Here is a 20323-nt window from a genome sequence, read left to right on the forward strand (position 1 = left end):
TTCTAAAGATTTAATTTACTCAAGATTTTTATGTTAGTATAAACTCTATTCTTTCTTTTTTCTTCTAGTTTGAATTGTTTCTGATAAGAAAGGAGTCATTTCTCTGGTTAGTTTTAAGAGTGTTTCCTTATCATTGATTTTTAACAATTTGATTTAGATGTGTCTTTGTGTATGTGTGGGCTTTCCTGGTGGCTCAGCTGGTAAAGAATCTCCCTGCAGTGCAGGAGACCTGGGTTCGATTCCTGGGTTGGGAAGATATCCTGGAGAAGGGAAGGCCGACCTACTCCACTATTCTGGCCTGGATAGTTCCATGGACTCTATAGCCCAGGGGGTTGCAAACAGTTTCAGACAATACTGAATGACTTTCACTTTCACTGGTGTATGTATGTGTGAGTGCTGTTTTGGTTTTCATGTTTATCCTCTTGAAGCTCTTTGAGTTACTTAGATCTTTGTATTTATTTCTCATCTAATTTAGAACATGTTCCACTATTATTTCATCAACTATGTCTTCTGTCCAAATCTTTTTCCATTTATGTTTTTACTCTTTTTCATGTATGCTAATCATGAGAAATGCTGGACTGGAAGAAACACAAGCTGGAATCAAGATTGCCGGGAGAAATATCAATCACCTCAGATATGCAGATGACACCACCCCTATGGCAGAAAGTGAAGAGGAGCTAAAAAGCCTCCTGATGAAAGTGAAAGAGGAGAGTGAAAAAGTTGGCTTAAAGCTCAACATTCAGAAAACGAAGATCATGGCATCTGGTCCCATCACTTCATGGGAAATAGATGGGGAAACAGTAGAAACAGTGTCAGACTTTATTTTTTTGGGGCTCCAAAATCACTGCAGATGGTAACTGCAGCCATGAAATTAAAAGACGCTTACTCCTTGGAAGGAAAGTTATGACCAACCTAGATAGTATAATCAGAAGCAGAGACATTACTTTGCCGACTAATGTCTGTCTAGTCAAGGCTATGGTTTTTCCAGTGGTCATGTATGGATGTGAGAGTTGGACTGTGAAGAAGGCTGAGCGCTGAAGAATTGATGCTTTTGAACTGTGGTGTTGGAGAAGACTCTTGAGAGTCCCTTGGACTGCAAGGAGATCCAACCAGTCCATTTGAAGGAGATCAACCCTGGAATTTCTTTGGAAGGAATGATGCTAAAGCTGAAGCTCCAGTACTTTGGCCACCTCATGTGAAGAGTTGACTCATTGGAAAAGACTCTGATGCTGGGAGGGATTGGGGGCAGGAGGAGAAGGGGATGACAGAGGATGAGATGGCTGGATGGCATCACGGACTCTATGGACATGAGTCTGAGTGAACTCCAGGAGATGGTGATGGACAGGGAGGCCTGGCGTGCTGTGATTCATGGGGTCGCAAAGAGTCGGACACGACTGAGCAACTGAACCGAACTGAACTGAACCATCTTTGTATTGTATCATAGGTCACTGAGGCACTATTTATTTTTATTAGGTTTTCCCTTTGTGATTTAACTTTTATGGGGTCTATTTCCTTCTTCAAATAAAGTGAATTTTTTTTCCCCTAGTGCTCAACCTGCTGTTAAATATATCCAATCATTTTTGTTTTCACTGAAAGATTTATGTTTTTTACTTGTAAATTTTCAGTTTGAATTTATTTATAGCTTCAATTTCTTTATCAAGATTCCATATTTGTTGCCTCATTATGTCAACAAATATTCCAAAATATAGTGATTAACAATAATGATTTAGAAAATACATTAAAAATATGCTGAATTCACACTGGCAAATATTAAATAAACCATAAAATGGCTATTACGAAGTATTTTTGATTTCACCTTATTCATTAAAAGGACAATTTGTTGATTTGGACATGAATGTGTGATTCACTTTATATTTAATCAAATTATTATTAGTGAGTCTGATATAGAAATGGTCACCCAGGAAATGACTACTGGGGTGACTCTTGACACTGTGAACTAAAGTCCATGGCCAGAGGTTGCATTAAATTGTGAATATATTCTGTGGGTTTTGGAACTAGAAATAGCAGGGTAATGAAGGAAAGATAATATTGATGGAATAGTACCAGAAACTACTCTGTTTTAATTCTTTAAATCTTCAGCTATGTAAAATGATAAGAAGTCCTATTGAAAAACAACCTTCTATACTTAAAATACTTATACATATAGATACACATACATACATTTAGAAAAATACATATATATATTGCTTTTGTTAAAATTGTATTAAACTAATTATGTTTCATTATTCTGTTTTGTTTTTAATTTGTTATTTTATATATATTAAATAATATTCTGAATCTTATATCTCAACTATAAAGAAAATTTACTTTCCCCAAATTTGACTTGTCTTAAAATGTGAATAAACACATCCAATAACACATCATGAAACTGAACTAATCTTTCCTAAACTATCAATTATTAAAGGAAATTAATTTATTTCACTGGAGGAAGGATTGAATTGATTTTCTATTCTCATGTTAGAAGTTATAATTACAAAATCATTTTCAAATAAAGGAACAGTTAAAGAAAATGCAGCCAAAATAAGAAAAAAGTAGGAAAAATAAATAATTATGTTAGAAACTTTATAAATAAAACATTATATTGTTTCCCTGGATTTTATTATGACAATAGTATTTATTGTAATCTTTTCTCATCATGAATAAATGTTTACTAATTTTATATTATTTTCCCTAAAGAAGCGTTTGTCAAAATTTTGTATGCTTGAGGCCACAACAGAGCAGTGAGAGAGAAGTACAAATATGAACACGTGTAATGTGGAAATGAAAATAAAACTATAATTCATAACCCCTGGTATGAGACTACTTAGCCAACAGATGACAAATACATTTTTTTGTTTTTACCTTTATCCACTTCCCCCTTTCTCCTTCCTCTCCATTTTACTTCTGTTGTCCAATGTCCTACAGATTTTCTGCAGTCAGTTGCCAATACATTAATGACTTTGGTTTTAGAATTTTTCAACTAAAGCTAAACTTTTAATGAGGGTGAAAACGTCAGTCAAAGGGAACTTCCTAGTGGTTTTAGTATATGAGAAAACATAGCCAACTAGAGTTCTCAACCCACGTCCACCGTTTCTTTGGACATATTTGAACTCACAGGTTTCACTTTCTTCCTTTATAAAATGGAGCTGAAAACGCTTGTGTGGGTATGTTAATTTCAAATAAAGTAGTGCAAAAGAAATCACAGAAAAGATAAAAGTTTCATATTTTTATTGCTTGTTTTGTGTCTTAGTAAAAGTTGTCAATGGAAAATATATGTTTGTGTGTGTGTATATAGAAGAAACTGTAAAAAAAAAAAAAAAAGACAACAGACACAAAGATAACATTTTTAAGACACATACTGAAAGAAAGAGGAGAACTCCCAATTAAAAACTGTCAGATCAGAAGAGAAACTTTTACAGAGTAAAGCAAATTAAATAGACACATTCTTCTTTGTACTTTGGGGAAGCCTCTTGTGAAGAAGGCGGAGAGGGAGACCAGCCCTCTGGCATCCCTCTGAGCAGGTGGTCCAGTCTCCCCCAGCTGAGGTCGCTCTTAACAGGGAAGTCTGGGGTCCACTACCAAACACCAGGTCATGGGGAACATGAAATGTAGTGCCAGGGTAAAAATTTCATGTCATTTTTGGCATCTTTTTTCCAGTCACTTGACACTGTTCCCTAAAGACGTCAGCGGAGCATCTGCTCTGTTGACAGCATGAGCTGCTTGACATTTCTTCCGAGGAATGAATGATTAGGGTTCTTGGAAGGCAAGATGGAGCCCGGCAGGAAGCCCCACAGCTTCCGGCCACCTCCGCAGACTGCCTCAAAAACGTCATGGCTGCAATTACATTCACATTTTTTCCTTGATAAGTAAGTAAAGAGCTAAACCACAGCCTGCTTCTGATACCAGATCGGCTCTGGGCACATTTCTTAGGTTTCCACATTGACGGTAGGCAATGATGAATGAAAATTTTTCTTTATAAAGCATGTGTGCCTGGTGCAGGCCTCAGGGTGGACCTGAACCACACCGAGTTGCTTCCGTTTTTATGTTATTTTCTCATTACTAAGACAGGTTTTGAATTACTATACTGCTTTGGCTCAGATTGTAAAGAATCTGCCTGCAATGCTGGAGACGCTGATTTGATCCCTGGGTGGGGAAGGTACCCTGCAGAAGGGAATGGCAACCCTCTCCAGTGTTCTTGCCTGGGAAATCCCATGGACAGAGGAGAGTGGCAGGCCACAGTCCACAGGGTCAGCCCACAAGAGGGCGAAGAATCTGACACAAATGAGTGACTAACACTTATTTCTTGGTGGGGGAAAAAAAAAAAAAAGAGTATATAATGTCATATGCCTATGGTATCCTTTCACCAGCATTTATATATTTATAGCATTTTTTTCTTAATGACTGCTTTGTATTTGTTGTATTATGAGGTATTTTCTAAAATTTCTATATTGTGTGGTATTTATGTCATACTAATATTGTTTTGAATAAGCTACTGCAATGAACATTCTCACACATTTAAAAAAAGGTGATCAAATTTGGTTAAGAGTCTAGAGCTGGAGTCTAACTATCCAGAATCAAAATTCAGCTTTTTTCTTTTCTTAATACTTCGATCTCAGGAACTCACTTTACCTTCATCTGCTTTAGTTCCCTTGTAAGTAAAATAGAGTAATAATAATAGTACTGGCTTCACAAAATTTTGTGAGGATAAAATTAGCTAATGTGTACTTACAAGAGTAGAATACTTAGGCCAGTATGGATATGCCTTTTGAAAGGTATCACATATTTCTCTTTTCACCCATAGGATATGAAAGAGCCAGTTTTCATTCATTCTCAGTAACAAACTATCCTAACATACAAATAAACTTCGCAATTGATGGGATGAAAATTACTTTTCACTACTATTTAAATGTTTATTCAGTTTTTAAAATTTATTTATTTGGCTGTGCTGTGTCTTTTTAGCTACACTGGCTTTTCTCTATTTGTGGAGAGCTGGGGCTACTGTCTAGTTGCTGTGCACAGGCTTCTCATTGTGATGGCTCCTATTGTTGCAGACCACGGGTTCTAGGACTCACAGGCTTCAGCAGTTGCAGCACATGAGCTCCGTAGTTGGAGCTCCTGGGCTCTAGAGCACAGGCTCAGTAGATGTGGCAGATGGACTCAATTGCTCTGCAGCATGTGAGATCTTCCCGGACCAGGGATTGAACCTATGCCTCCCCATTGGCAGGCACATTCTTCATCACTGAGCCACCAGGAAAACCCATACATTTTATTTTACAACTAGGGGAAAAATAAAGGTACTTTTATGTTCTGCACTGTTTTTTTGGGTTTTTTCTTTCTTTTTTTTTTTTTAATATTTATTTATCCATTGTCTGTGTTGGGTCTTAGTTTGGGCATGCAGGATCCTTAGTTGGGGCATGCAGGATCCTTCCTTGCAGCATGTAAGCTCCAGAGCTCATAGGCTCTGTAGTTGTGGCATGTAGGCTTGCTAATTTTGGTGCACAGGCTTAATTGCCCCTTGGCATGTGGGATCTTAGTTCCCAGACCCTAGGATTGAACCTGAATCCCTTGCTTTGGAAGGTGGATTCTTAACCACTAGAGCACCAGGGAAAGCCTTGTTTTGCATTCTTTTAGCTGACTTTCTGGTGAGCTCTCGATTTCTGTTTTCCTCTCCCTATTTCATCATTTTGTCTTTCATTTTTATGTTAACTCATGGAGGTGCTATATCTTAATTATGGCAGACATATTTCTCACAGTGTCTTTTATCTGTTGACATTTATTTTGGTATTTATATTAAGCCACGACTTAAAATAATTATCTTTTGTTTGTTTGTTTGTTCAGTCATTAAGTTGTATCTGACTCTTTTGTGACCCCATGGATTGAAGCCTGTCCATGGTATTTTCTGGACAGTAATACTGGAGTGGGTTGCCATTTGATTCTCCTGGGATCTTCCCAACTCAGGGATCAAAACTGTAGCTCCTGCCATGTCTCCTGCACTGCAGGCAGATTCTTTACCACTGAGCTACCAGGAAGCCATTTTAATAATACCAAGTGAAATTTATCAGGATTTACATTTATGACCTCTAGTTTCTTTTATCTGACTTAGATGACCTTTTATCTTTAGTAAAATGGAACCGAGAGCCCAAGGGAGAAAATCACCCTACTTGGGTGTTAATTTGTTATAGGAATGGTTTTGTAGATCAGTGGAAATAAAAAAACAAAAACAAAAGCTATTTTTCCAAAACAAGATTGGCTATCCCTATGAAAAGCAAAAGTTGTTTGGCCCCTTTGTCACAGTACATACCAAATCAAATTGTGGGAAATTGTATATCTATTTGTGAATGTCACAACCTTCAGGAAATCATGGAGAAGATAATATTCATGACTTGGGTAGGAAAATAGAATAAAAGACACTGATACTATGAGCCATAAAAGAAAGACTGATAAAATCTGACTACCAAAAGTAAAAAATTACCTCCATCAAAAGCTACAATTAAAAGGAAAATTTATTGAGTAGAAGATACTTAAAACTCAAGTAATCAACAAAGAGTTTACACCCAGGATATATAGAAAGTGTCTTCAAATCAATATGAAAAATTACACTATTGAAATGTAGGTAACACAGTTTAAAAAGGAACTTCATCAAACAAGATGTCCAAATGGTTTATATGGATATATGTGATGCCTTAGTAACCAGGGAGATGCAAATTGAACAAAAATAAAATGTTACTGCATATCTACTGCAAAAGAATGATAACACCAAATGTGGAGAGAATGTAGAACATTTTACAGACTTAAGTGTGGACGCATTACTATGTCAGCAAACAATTCAGCATCATCATATGAAAGAGGATGGTAACTTGGACAGGGTGTGCAATGTAGTAAAATTATCGATATATTTTGAAGAGAGATTATAGATTTGCTGTTGGAGTATATGTGGTGAGGAAGAAAAGGACAGAGTGAATCATCATTTCAAGATTTGGTCTGAACAAATGGATGACTGAGGGTGTCATCAATCCATGTAGGAAATACTAGAAGAGCTTTCGTTTTTCACGGATGAGGGGATGGTTTAGTAATTCAGATTCTTGTCATGTTAATTTGAAATACCAGTTATGAATGCAAATGGCAGTGTCGAGAAGGTAGTTGCACAGAAATCTGGCATTCAAAATTTGAATTTATGTAACTGGACGGCAGTGAATACAGGGAATGAAGAAAGTCAATAACAAGACTGACCACTAAAGTTTAAATGTTTGTAGAGTAGAGGAAGAGCCAGCCAAGGAGATGGAAGATTGGTGGTGAGACAGAACGGCAAGCAGGGGATAGTGGTAACCTGAAAATCAATCAGAAAGAAATATTTTCACGAGGAGACAGTAATCAGCTGTTAAATTCTGTTGATAGGCAAGGCAAGGATCAAGAATTGAGGCCATTGATGAACTTGAAAAGACAATTTTCAAAAGCCTGGTGGAGGTGAAATCCTGAATGAAATGGGTTCAAAACAGAGAAGGGAGAAACCAGTAGAAGAATACAGATAACACTCTTGAAGAGTTTTTCTCTAAGGGAAAGGAAAGTAAAGGCATTAATAAGAGAGGGAAGTAGAGATATGCGTATAATGACAAGGAAGATACAGTAGAAAGTAAATTATAATGGCATAAAAGAGAGCAGATATGGAAGAATTACCCTGGAATGGGCAGAAGCTGTGAAATCTCATGTGCAAGTTGACAAACTTCTGTTAGAACTAGAGGTAATTTGTTAATTACAACATCAGAGAAGAAAGATCACTGGAGCAAGGCTGCTGATAGATGGTCAGATGTATTAATAGAATTTCCTGAAATGTTTTCTAATCACTTTTACTTTCTCAGTAAAATAAAAGACACTACATAGAGAAAGGGGAGGTCTATAGGGTTATTTTTAAAAGAGAGTAAATGATATAATATCTTCCAGAAGAGTAGGAAAGTGAATGGGCAAAGGAATTGTAATAAGAATGCTAGGAAGCATTAAAATACTAAGTTGCACAGATTTTATGCAAATACACAACAATATGACTTTTAAAATCACAAGATAGTATTTTTTTCTCTTATATACTAGACTCATTTATTGCTTTCTGAGAATACTTGATGAACCAGATGTATGTGGTCATTGCTTTCAGGGAGCTTATAAAACTCTTCCTCCTCTGAGGTCTTCTTGGGAAGTTAAAACATTATTTCCACTCAGTAAACGACTGAGAAAACAGGTTTTGACTCATTCTTTAGATATGCATTCAGAATATACAAACACAAAAGCTATACTGGTTGGGAAGGTTACCTGGAGTAGGAAATGGCAACCTACTCCAGGATTCTTGCCTGGAAAATTCCATGGACAGAGAAGCCTGATAGGCTACAGTCTATGGGGTCACAGAGAATCGGACACTACTGAACACACATGAGCATGATCTATTAATTGTTTATTTCCCACCTATCTTCTGAATTTTAGGAGTGAAGAGGGCAAAAACAATGTTTTCAACACCATTCAATCTTCAAGTCCTGGACATGGTAAGAGCTAAGTAACTATTTGTTGAACATATAAATTAATGGAATGAACACAGATATATCAGAATATGGTACTTGAAAAAATTCCTGAGAAGAAATAAGAATTCCACCTATTTTCCATTTCTATAATTCTACACTATTTTGTTGAAGTGGAGACAATAAATATTGGATAAACATGATTAACCTATTCAAAATATTTTGACTATAAGACATATGTAGCCCTAGAATATCACAGGAGTAGTGTATAATGGAACTCACAGAGAATTTTGCTAGATATTGTTTAAAAAGATTAAGAAAAGTTCTCAGCACACTGAATTCCCATCTTCAGCAAATAAAGAAAATGTCATTAATTATTAATGAAAGCCTCTTCACTTATTAATCTATGAATTGTATGTGTAGAAATGAATTTGCTGTTTATAGCAAAATGAGAATATGAAAGATAACACACCCAACCACCAAGTTTGTTGAACAAAGTAAAGTTCTTTCCACTCCTGGGAATTAATATCATTAGAAAAAAAAATGCATTGAATATTGTTAAGAATGGAGAATAATTGGGCATGGATGAGGAAGTTGTGACATTGATACATATTCCTCTATAAATACTGAGATTTATCCTGGACATCATTCAATACATATTTGTTAAAAATCAAGTTAAGGATCTCATATCAGTGATTTAGGAACGTAATGTGAAAAATATGATAAATTAAATGATTGATTGTTCATGTTTCAATGCTTCACATATTCACTGATACTAAAAAAAAAACAACTTCATTTCTTTAGGCTCATTAATTATGAACTTAGGATCATTTAGGGATTAAAAAAACCAACTTCCAAGTTAATCTTTTGTTGTCAGTTTCTGAATAAGTTACTTAAGAAAATTGGTGAACTGTTTAGCTATGGAATCCATTATTTCAAGTTTCTCATCTTGACTTCAATATGAAATTTTACTTATTAATTTATTACATACAAGCTGTGGTATAATTTATTTATCTATTAAATACAGGCTGGTGTATTATGTTTTAATTATGAAAACATCTGTAAAATATGTATGCCTTTTATTGAATTAAACAATTAAAGATATATTTTGTACTATCAGAAGTCAAATTTCAATAGAATTACATTGGGTTGTTTAATGGCTTTTTAAATTTTGCAAACACGACTAATTTTGTTTTATTGATTACTTAGTAACTTAAAATCATACAAATATAATTTATTTTGCCTTGGCACTAATCCAGACAGTACTTGCAATAAGCATACAGTTCTTTATAAATGGTACCTCTCCTCAATATGGTGAATAGACAACTGGCAAGTATATTAAAATAATGTTTCTCTGAAAATGGGGATGGTTTCAATTAGTTATTGCTACTCATCAACTATGGCAAGAGTCTCATAAGTTTCAGGAATGAAATTTCTATTGGTAGCTTTGTGTCTCCCAGTTCCCAAGAAAGGTACCTGTTAGGGGACCTGGTCTTCTCTCTTGATCTGTTTCCTATAAGCAGGAGTCCTTAAGGATATACTATGCCTCTAAGGTCTCTGGCTTTCTTTTCAGACAGAGTGCTTGAAATTACTCAGCATGCTCACTATTACCCTCAGCACTTGAAATGGATATTGCCTCAGTCATCATTTACTGAGTGATTCTAATAACTTTTGAATGCCTGACTTAGCATTGGGATGTCACCTGTGTTTGTTTTAGTTTCTGACTTTAATCTTGGCTTTAAGGCTATGGAATTGGTTTCTCCTAAATCATACAACACTCCACTGCTTTCCACTACCATTATCCCTTTATTGACTAGACAGAGTTCACCATACTGCTCCAACATAAGCAGAGCTTCTCTGCAAGGAGAACTTGACCTTCCTATAACTTCCAGCTATTGACAATTCCTGAAATGAACTTATTTCTAAGAACAGCATCACCATCCTCTCATTCACGATAAAGAGCTAACTTTTTCTTTATTCTCAGTTCAGTTCAGTTCCGTCGATCAGTCGAGTCCAACACTTTGTGACCCCATGAATCACAGCATGCCAGGCCTCCCTGTCCATCACCAACACCTGGAGTTCACTCAAACTCTTGTCTGTTGAGTCAGTGACACCATCCAGCCATCTCATCCTCTGTCATCTCCTTCTCCTCCTGCCCCCAATCCCTCCCAGCATCAGAGCCTTTTCCAGTGAGTCAACTCTTTGCATGAGGTGGCCAAAGTATTGGAATTTCAGCTTTAGCATCAGTCCTTCCAAAGAACACCCAGGACTGGTTGGATCTCCTTGCAGTCCAAGGGACTCTCAAGAGTCTTCTCCAACACCACAATTCAAAAGCATCAATTCTTTGGTGCTCAGCTTTCTTCACAGTTCAACTCTCACATCCATACAGGACCACTGGAAAAACCATAGTCTTGACTAGACTGACCTTTGCTGGCAAAGTAATGTCTCTGCTTTTGAATATGCTATCTGGTTGGTCATAATTTACTTACACAGCCACAAGCTATGAGTACATGTGTCTTCTCTTGTCAGCATGTAACTCAGTAAGGAGCTGGCTACCTGAATCCAGTTCCTCTCTCAAATTCACCAATATGACAACTTACTTAAACTTTATATGGGGCTGGAAATGGGAAGGGGTAAGATTACTAAAACAATGGTGCTTTAATACCCGGTGATTGCAGCCATGAAATTAAAAGACGCTTGCTACTTGGAAGGAAAGTTATGACCAACCTAGATAGCATGCAAAGAGTTAACTCATTGGAAAAGACTGATGCTAGGAGGGATTGGGGGCAGGAGGAGAAGGGGACGACAGAGGATGAGATGGCTGGATGGCATCACCAACTCGATGGACATGATTTGAGTGAACTCTGGGAGTTGGTGATGGACAGGGTGGCCTGGCGTGCTGCGATTAATGGGGCCACAAAGAGTCGGACATGACTGAGTGACTGAACTGAACTGAACTGAATAAAATATCAGTATGGGAGGAAGTGTTTTCCTCAGATATTCTATGTTTTTCCATCTCCTAATTCCCTGGGTTTAGCCACTAAGTTTATGATCAAACAAGGTGCAGTTATTCTTCTACAGTGAAGGAGATTGACATTGCTGCCTTACTCTCACAAGGCTACCTCCCCAATGATAACAATTTTTCTTGATTATCCTCTGTGAACACCACCAGATAATATAGGTTTGGCTACCCAACAGTCTAAGATGTATGCCAACAGTGCATTTATCAATTCCATTCCTTATCCATAATGCATCTAAGGTTAGGATTTTCCAGTGTTCCATCCCAAATTATTTCAAGCACTTTGCCCAGAATAGTCTTTTAGAGATTCTGTAATGGGGTCAAATGACAACATAAAGACTGATGTAAATTCCAGAAAGATATGTGGTCCACTTTGAATATAATCATTTGCCATTATCAGATTTTTAAGAATAAATTGTGTATAAAACAAAAGAAAATAAAATACGAAAACTTCAAATCAATCTAAATAAGAAAATGTTAAAATAAATCAAAATCCCCTGTTTATATCTATATTATTAGCATGCGTGCAAAGTCACCTCAGACTCTTTGTGACCCTATGGTCTGTAGCCCATCAGGCTCCTCTTTCCATGGGGTTCCCCAGGCAAGAATACTGGAATCAGTTGCCATGTTCTCCTCGAGAGAATCTTCCTGACCCAGGGATCAAACCCATGTCTCTTCTATTTCCTGCACTGGCAGATGAATTCTTTACCATTAGTGCCACCTGGGAAGCCCTATATTTTTAGTATATCTTATATTATTGTGTCTTATCTTATATTTCTTCCTGGAAACAAGAAGTCACATATTCTTATGTTTCCCTAAAAAAAGACAAAAGAGGGAATAGAAATAGGGAGAAGAAGAGAAGAAAAAGAGAGGGAAAGAAAAGGAAGAAAAGCATGTTCCATGGCTTAATTCTCCAGAAGAGTAAATGCAATCATACCAATTAAGAACAAGCATCAAATTAATTTCTAAGGGTTTTTTAGTAGCCCACACTCTGGCACAGAGTATTGAAGTGTGGAATATCGAGGCTTCCTTGTCACTGGTCCTGATATGTTTCAGAGCATCTAAGTGCCTACTGTTCTATGATCAAGTTTCCTTTCTACATTTGAGGCTAAAACTTTTCTACCAACGTTGCTTTTTTCCTGACAGTAGGATGTTTATATTGATGACAGGCAATCCTACTGGCAAAATACATTGATTTATAATTCGGACAACTTCGGTGATTTGCTCTCCAAACAGTGCTTGACCTCATTCAGTCATGTTTGGGTGTCTTCCATTTCCTGATATCCCTAAACATGTATCAACCTAATTCTGTCTATCCTCCCAACTTGGCTGTTGCCCTCACAATAGTCCTTGGAGTCCCTCATGATGTATAAATGTGTCCATTGTTTAGATTGTTAGGAAAACAGCTGTGCTTAATGTCCTCTGTCGAATGGCCTTTTACATTTTTCTTTCTAATATACATCTCAGACCCTAGTGGAATCTTCTGTTGTATGAAATGTGCTGCCTTTCGTTTCTGCTTCTGTAGAAACATTTTTGTTTCTGTTCTCCTGAGTCGGGAAGTCATGTCTAAGAGTTAGTCTCTGAACTCCAAATCTAGCCCAGATCTGTATTCTACCTATTGAGATCTTCCTGTTTTTCCCCTGGTTCGTAACATCCATCCTTTAACTTGCCTTAATTTTATAACATTTCCAGAACATATTCTTTGAGAGAACTGTTGCGGTCCATGTCCATTCACCCTAAAATGCATTTCAAAGGTATTTCATTAATTTTGAGTTAAAGTTACTTAAGAAATGGACAATGCAAGAATACTTTGACCTCTTCTCTGTCTTACTGAAAGCAAGAAATAAATCTTCCATATGAAAGGTATCCTCCCCATCGAGAGAGGTATAAAAATATCCTTATCATTAGAGATAGGGAATTTAGGGTCTAGAACTATATAAGTAAACCTTGTTATTTTACTAATTTTCTACCCAAGTCCCAACTTCACTTGAGTCCCTTGTTAATTAAACACCCAAACCTATTTCTTTGTCCTGTCAACTCCTCAAACATTTATTGTTTCTTTGTATAAAAAGATATAAACTTTGTCTGCTTTGGGTTACTTTCTGAGCATCATTTTATGATCTCCTGTGCACACAAGATTAAATTGGGTTTTCTCCTGTTAATCTGTCTTGTGTCACTTTTATTATTAATCCAGCCACAAGAACTCAAGAGAGGTAGAGGGAGGAAATTACCTCCTCCCGACAGAACGCTTAATACCAATGCCTCTGTTTAGAATGATCAGTTTACCTTGAAACTCACTCAACAGTAATTTGAGCATCTTACACTGATACTCCTAGTCTTCTCCTATTATGCTTGTTCAAGCTGTATATAAACTGTTATGATTATCACAATCTTCAAGATGCAATTTCCTATGAGTTCTTAGTATGTATTCTATGTATAGGTTTGAAATGGCATTTCTCAATAGTTTCCTGAGCCTTAGATCCATCCAAATAAATTATTTCAGTTTGATCTCTTTAAAGAAAGAAAGAAAGTGGAGTCCCTCAGTTGTGTCCAACTCTTGTGACCTCATGGACTCTAGCCTACCAGGCTCCTTCGTCCATGGGATTTTCTTTCTTGATCTCTGTGATCTTCATTAAATTCTTCTTTTAGCTTTCTCAAGACCTCATCACTTTTTCTGGCTTGCTTATCAATAAAAATATTTACCTTTTGTCCAGCCAAAACCTTAAAAGTAGTTAAATCTTGGTATGTTCTGTGCTAAGTACATTTTTTAACCCTTTCATTAGAATCATGGCTTCTGAAACCTTTAATCTCTTTGAAGAATATGCCTTTACTCTTTTTTGCTTGGTTTTCCTAGATCATCCCCAGTCATTTTCAAAGACAGACTTTTCTTAAAATACCATCTCCTATTAATCTAAACCATGCTTCATTTTCTCTACCATTTTCCGATGCACCAACACTGTTTTTATACCAGGCTAATTTTCAAGATTAATTCATCCAGGTAGAAGCTTTCTTGAATAATAATAATTAAAGAGGTATGTCAAGTATTTGTGATCAGCTCTCTCTAACTGTATCCGTGTGAGGGTTATATAGTCAAGCCTGGCAGAAGCCTTCATTTCTGTTTGTCTGTTCATTATACAATCTATCTTATTTCAGTATATAGGGCTAGTAATTGTATTTCCAATATTCACAAATGTAATTATCAAATGATGAGTGTAATTTTAAGGGTAGGCTATAATAATAATAAAATAGGACATACAATTTTCTACCTAGCCTTTCATCAGAGCCGGGGAAACATAGTTATACTCTCACAATTTACATAAAAAATCTCTTAGTGATCTACAGACCTGTCTGAGAAACAAAACAGAGATAAGTGACTGCGCAGAAGTTACTCTAAACTGGGTATTAACAAGCCTTAAAGAAAACCATACCATTTCTGTCCTTTATGGAGCCCATCTTTGCATGAAATGTTCCCTTGGTATTTCTAATTTTCTTGAAGAGATCTCTAGTCTTTCCCATTCTGTTGTTTTCCTCTATTTCTTTGCATTGATTGCTAAGGAAGGCTTTCTTATCTCTCCTTGCTATTCGTTGGAACTCTGCATTCAGATCCTTAATCTTTCTTTTTCTCCTTTGCGTTTCGCTTCTCTTCTTTTCACAGCTATTTGTAAAGCCTCCCCAGACAGCCATTTTGCTTTTTTGCATTTCTTTTCCATGGGGATGGTCTTATTTGCTGTTCAATGTCATGAACCTCCATCCATAGTTCATTAGGCACTCTGTCTATTATATCTAGTCCCTGAAATCTATTTCTCACTTCCACTGTATAATCATAAGGTATTTGATTTAGGTCATACCTGAATGGTCTAGTGGTTTTCCCTACTTTCTTCAATTTAGTCTGAATTTGGCAATAAGGAGTTTATGATCTGAGCCACAGTCAGCTCCTGGTCTTGTTTTTGTTGACTGTATAGAGCTTCTCCATCTTTGGGTGCAAAGAATATAATCAATCTGATTTTGGTGTTGACCATCTGGTGATGTCCATGTGTAGAGTCTTCTCTTGTGTTGTTGGAAGAGGGTGTTTGCTATGACCAGTGCATTCTCTTGGCAAAACTCTATTAGCCTTTGCCTTGCTTCATTCCGTACTCCAAGGCCAAATTTGCCTGTTACTCCAGGTGTTTCTTGAATTCCTACTTTTGCATTCCAGTCCCCTATAATGAAAAGGACACATTTTTTTGGGTGTTAGTTCTAAAAGGTCTTGTAGGTCTTCATAGAACCATTCAAGTTCAGCTTCTTCAGCATTACTGGCTGTGACATAGGCTTGGGTAACTGTGATATTGAATGGTTTGCCTTCGAGACGAACAGAGATCATTCTGTCGTTTTTGAGATTTCATCCAAGTACGGCATTTCAGACTCTTTTGTTGACCATGATGGCTACTTCATTTCTTCTGAGGGGTTCCTGCCCACAGTAGTAGATATAATGGTCATCTGAGTTAAATTCACCCATTCCAGTCCATTTTAGTTCGCTGACTCCTAGAATGTCGATGTTCACTCATGCCATCTCCTGTTTGACCACTTCCAAGTTGCCTGATTCATGGATCTAACATTCCAAGTTCCTATGCAATGTTACTCTTTACAGCATCGGATCTTGCTTCTATCACCAGTCACATCCACAACTGGGTATTGTTTGTGCTTTGGCTCCATCCCTTCTTTCTTTCTGGAGTTATTTCTCCACTGATCTCCAGTAGCATATTGGGCACCTACTGACCTGGGGAGTTCCTCTTTCAGTATCCTATCAGTTTGCCTTTTCATACTGTTCATGGGTTTCTCAAGGCAAGAATACTGAAGTGGTTTGCCATTTCCTTCTCCAGTGGACCACAGTCTGTCAGAAGAAGCAGAAGATATTAAGAAGAGGTGGCAAGAATACAGAAGAACTGTACAAAAAAGATCTTCACAGCCAAGATAATCATGATGGTGTGATCACTCACCTACAGCCAGTCATCCTGGAATGTGAAGTCAAGTGGGCCTTAGAAAGTATCATTACGAACAAAGCTAGTGGCGGTGATGGAATTCAAGTTGAACTGTTTCAAATCCTGAAAGATGATGCTGTGAAAGTGCTGCACTCAATATGCCAGCAAATTTGGAAGACTCAGCAGTGGCCACAGGACTGGAAAAGGTCAGTTTTTATTCTAATTCCAAAGAAAGGCAATGCCAAAGAATGCTCAGACTACCACACAATTGCACTCATCTCACATGCTAGTAAAGTAATGCTCAAAATTCTCCAAGCCAAGCTTCAGCAATACATGAACGGTGAACTTCCAGATGTTCAAGCTGGTTTTAGAAAAGGCAGAAGAACCAGAGATCAAATTGCTGACATCTGCTGGATCACTGAAAAAGCAAGAGAGTTCCAGAAAAACATCTACTTCTGCTTTATTGACTATGCCAAAGCCTTTGACTGTGGATCACAATAAACTGTGGAAAATTCTGAAACAGATGGGCATACCAGACCACCTGACCTGCCTCTTGAGAAACCTATATGCAGGTCAGGAAGCAACAGTTAGAACTGGACATGGAACAACAGACTGGTTCCAAATAGGGAAAGGAGTATGTCAAGGCTGTATATTGTCAGCCTACTTATTTAACTTCTATGCAGAGTACATCATGAGAAACGCTGGGCTGGAAGAAGCAGAAGCTAGAATCAAGATTGCCAGAAGAAATATCAATAACCTCAGATATGCAGATGACACCACTCTTATGGCAGAATGTGAAGAGGAACTAAACAGCCTCTTGATGAAAGTGAAGTGGAGAGTGCAAAAGTTGGCTTAAAGCTCAACATTCAGAAACCTAAGATTATGGCATCTGGTCCCATTACTTCATGGGAAATAGATGGGGAAACAGTGGAAACAGTGTCAGACTTTATTTTTTGGGGCTCCAAAATCACTGCAGATGGTGATTGCAGCCATGAAATTTAAAGATGCTTAACTCCTTGGAAGAAAAGTTATGACCAACCTAGACAGCATATTAAAAAGCAGAGACATTACTTTACCAACAAAGGTCCATCTAGTCAAGGCTACGGTTTTTCCAGTGGTCATGTATGGATGTGAGAGTTGGACTGTGAAGAAAGCTGAGCACCAAAGAACTGATGCTTTTGAAATGTGGTATTTGAGAAGACTCTTGAGAGTCCCTTGGACTGCAAGGAGATCCAACCAGTCCATTCTAAAGGAGATCAGCCCTGGGTGTTCATTTGAAGGACTGATGCTGAAGCTGAAACTCCAATACTTTGGCCACCTCATGCAAAGAGTTGACCCATTGGAAAAGACTCTGATGCTGAGAGGAATTGGTGGCAGGAGGAGAAGGGGACGACAGAGGATGAGATGGCTGGATGGCATCACCGACTCAATGGACATGAGTTTTAGTAAACTGGGAGTTGGTGATGGACAGGGTGTACTGCGATTTATGGGGTCGCAGAATCAGACACTACTGAGCGACTGAACCGAACTGAACTGAACTGAAAGAAAGCCATGACAATAAAGTGCTGTGGGTCCTGGTTTCCTTGAAATCTCTTCACATACAACTTCAGAAGTCATGATTCTTAAGTTTCATTGTTCAATTAATGAGTTGTGGAGATATGAGGATGCTACCCCACCAAACATGCTGGTCTCACCACTGAAGGGACAGCATCCATGACTTTCCACCTTACAAGGGAGTAGAGCAATTGTGAACCTCCAACAGGCAGGAGGAAGAAAGGAGGACCATTCATGGTCAGTCTCCTTTTTCCAACCTCACTGTGAAGCTAAGCTCTCTTTCCTCTCTTGCAGGATAAGTTATTGACAGGCTAGAGATCAGCCTGGAGTAGCATTCTGGTGGCCATCCTGCCACATGGACTCATGAACATTTCAGGATCAGGTTGGGTCATGGAGGGACTGTCCATTTCTATAAAATGTATAAGCACACATATCAATACATGTTCTTCAAGGAAATGCTTTTGACTGATGAAAAACATTTCCACCTTAAGCTCTGCTGTGTACTCAAGCTCTCTGTATCAGAGAACTCATTTGGACCTTTATTCTTAGAAATATTAGATATGAAAATCCAAATGTAACAGGAAGATCTATAGCCATCAATCTTGCTGTCCTCTTAGCTTAACCCAGTGCAGGGTCTTCTTGCCTTCTGAATTTTCTTGACCCATTAAGAGACAAACTCTAATGCTTTTTACCTGCTGGAGTCAATTGCAGATCTCTGTTGCTTCTGACATTGCCTGTAGCATGAATGTAGACAAAATAACTTTAATGTGATCTGTGTTGTCCATTGTTGAGTGATATCTATTTGCAAGCAAGCAAGAGAGCAACTACTCTGAGAAGATGGGCTTGTTTTTCCTAGATAAAAGCTTAATATGACATTATATAAACAGATTTAGTAGCAACTTTCTTTATTTTGACTAGCAGATATACTATGTAATTTCTGAGATCCCAGCAGCAGTTACCCAATTTCCAGAAATAAAAGGTAGAGACTGAAAGTTAAACCATAACAGTTATTTGTTTCTCATGGTGAAGACCTAAAATAACAGCTTATCACACTGAAAGAATAGCATAGTCTTAATTAACATACATAAGAATTATTTTGGTATGGCTAATAACCTCTTCAAGATTGCCTGGAGAAATATCAATAACCCCAGATATGCAGATGACACCACCCTTATGGCAGAAAGTGAAGAGGAACTCAAAAGCCTCTTGATGAAAGTGAAAGAGGAGAGTGAAAAAGTTGGCTTAAAGCTCAATATTCAGAAAATGAAGATCATGGCATCTGGTCCCATCACTTCATGGGAAATAGATGGGGAAACAGTGTCAGACTTTATTTTTTGGGGCTCCAAAATCACTGCAGATGGTGATTGCAGCCATGAAATTAAAAGACGCTTACTCCTTGGAAGAAAAGTTATGACCAACCTAGATAGCATATTGAAAAGCAGAGACATTACTTTGCCAACAAAGGTCCATCTAGTCAAGGCTATGGTTTTTCCAGTGGTCATGTATGGATGTGAGAGTTGGACTGTGAAGAAGGCTGAGCACTGAAGAATTGATGCTTTTGAACTGTGGTGTTGGAGAAGAGTCTTGAGAGTCCCTTAGACTGCAAGGAGATCCAACCAGTCCATTCTGAAGGAGATCAGCCCTGGGTGTTCTTTGGAAGGACTGATGATAAAGCTGAAACTCCAATACTTTGGCCACCTCATGAGAAGAGCTGACTCACTGGAAAAGACTCTGATGCTGGGAGGGATTGGGGGCAGGAGGAAAAGGGGATGACAGAGGATGAGATGGCTGGATGGCATCACCGACTCGATGGATGTGAGTTTGAGTGAACTCTGGGAGTTGGTGATGGACAGGGAGGCCTGGCGTGCTGCAATTCATGGGGTCGCAAAGAGTCGCGCATGACTGAGCGACTGAACTAAAGTGAATAATCTCTTTATGTTATAAAAAAAGAATGCTGGCACAGTTGTTTTCATCTAAAAAATTATGAAAAGGATTAGTACATTCACACGGTCAGGGTGGTGGCCCATGCTGGGTATATGGATTAGGTTCAGTGACTTGAAAGTCATTTCCAGTTAGTTTTGTTTCCAGGGTTTTCTAGAACATGCTAGATGTGGTGTTTACTGTTCAGTTGTAATGCTCAGGAGTTGATTCTAGGCTACACTTATAAAGCTAACATGTATTCTCTCTGAGATAGTGTCTTTGAGCTGTTGAGTTGTCTTTATGGATAAGTTGAATCATACCATATTTGTACTTTTGGAGCTAGATTAAACTAGAATGTGTAATTGTTACTTCCC

The sequence above is a fragment of the Capricornis sumatraensis genome, chromosome 1, assembly GCF_032405125.1.
Source record: "Capricornis sumatraensis isolate serow.1 chromosome 1, serow.2, whole genome shotgun sequence".
NCBI lineage: Eukaryota > Metazoa > Chordata > Mammalia > Artiodactyla > Bovidae > Capricornis > Capricornis sumatraensis.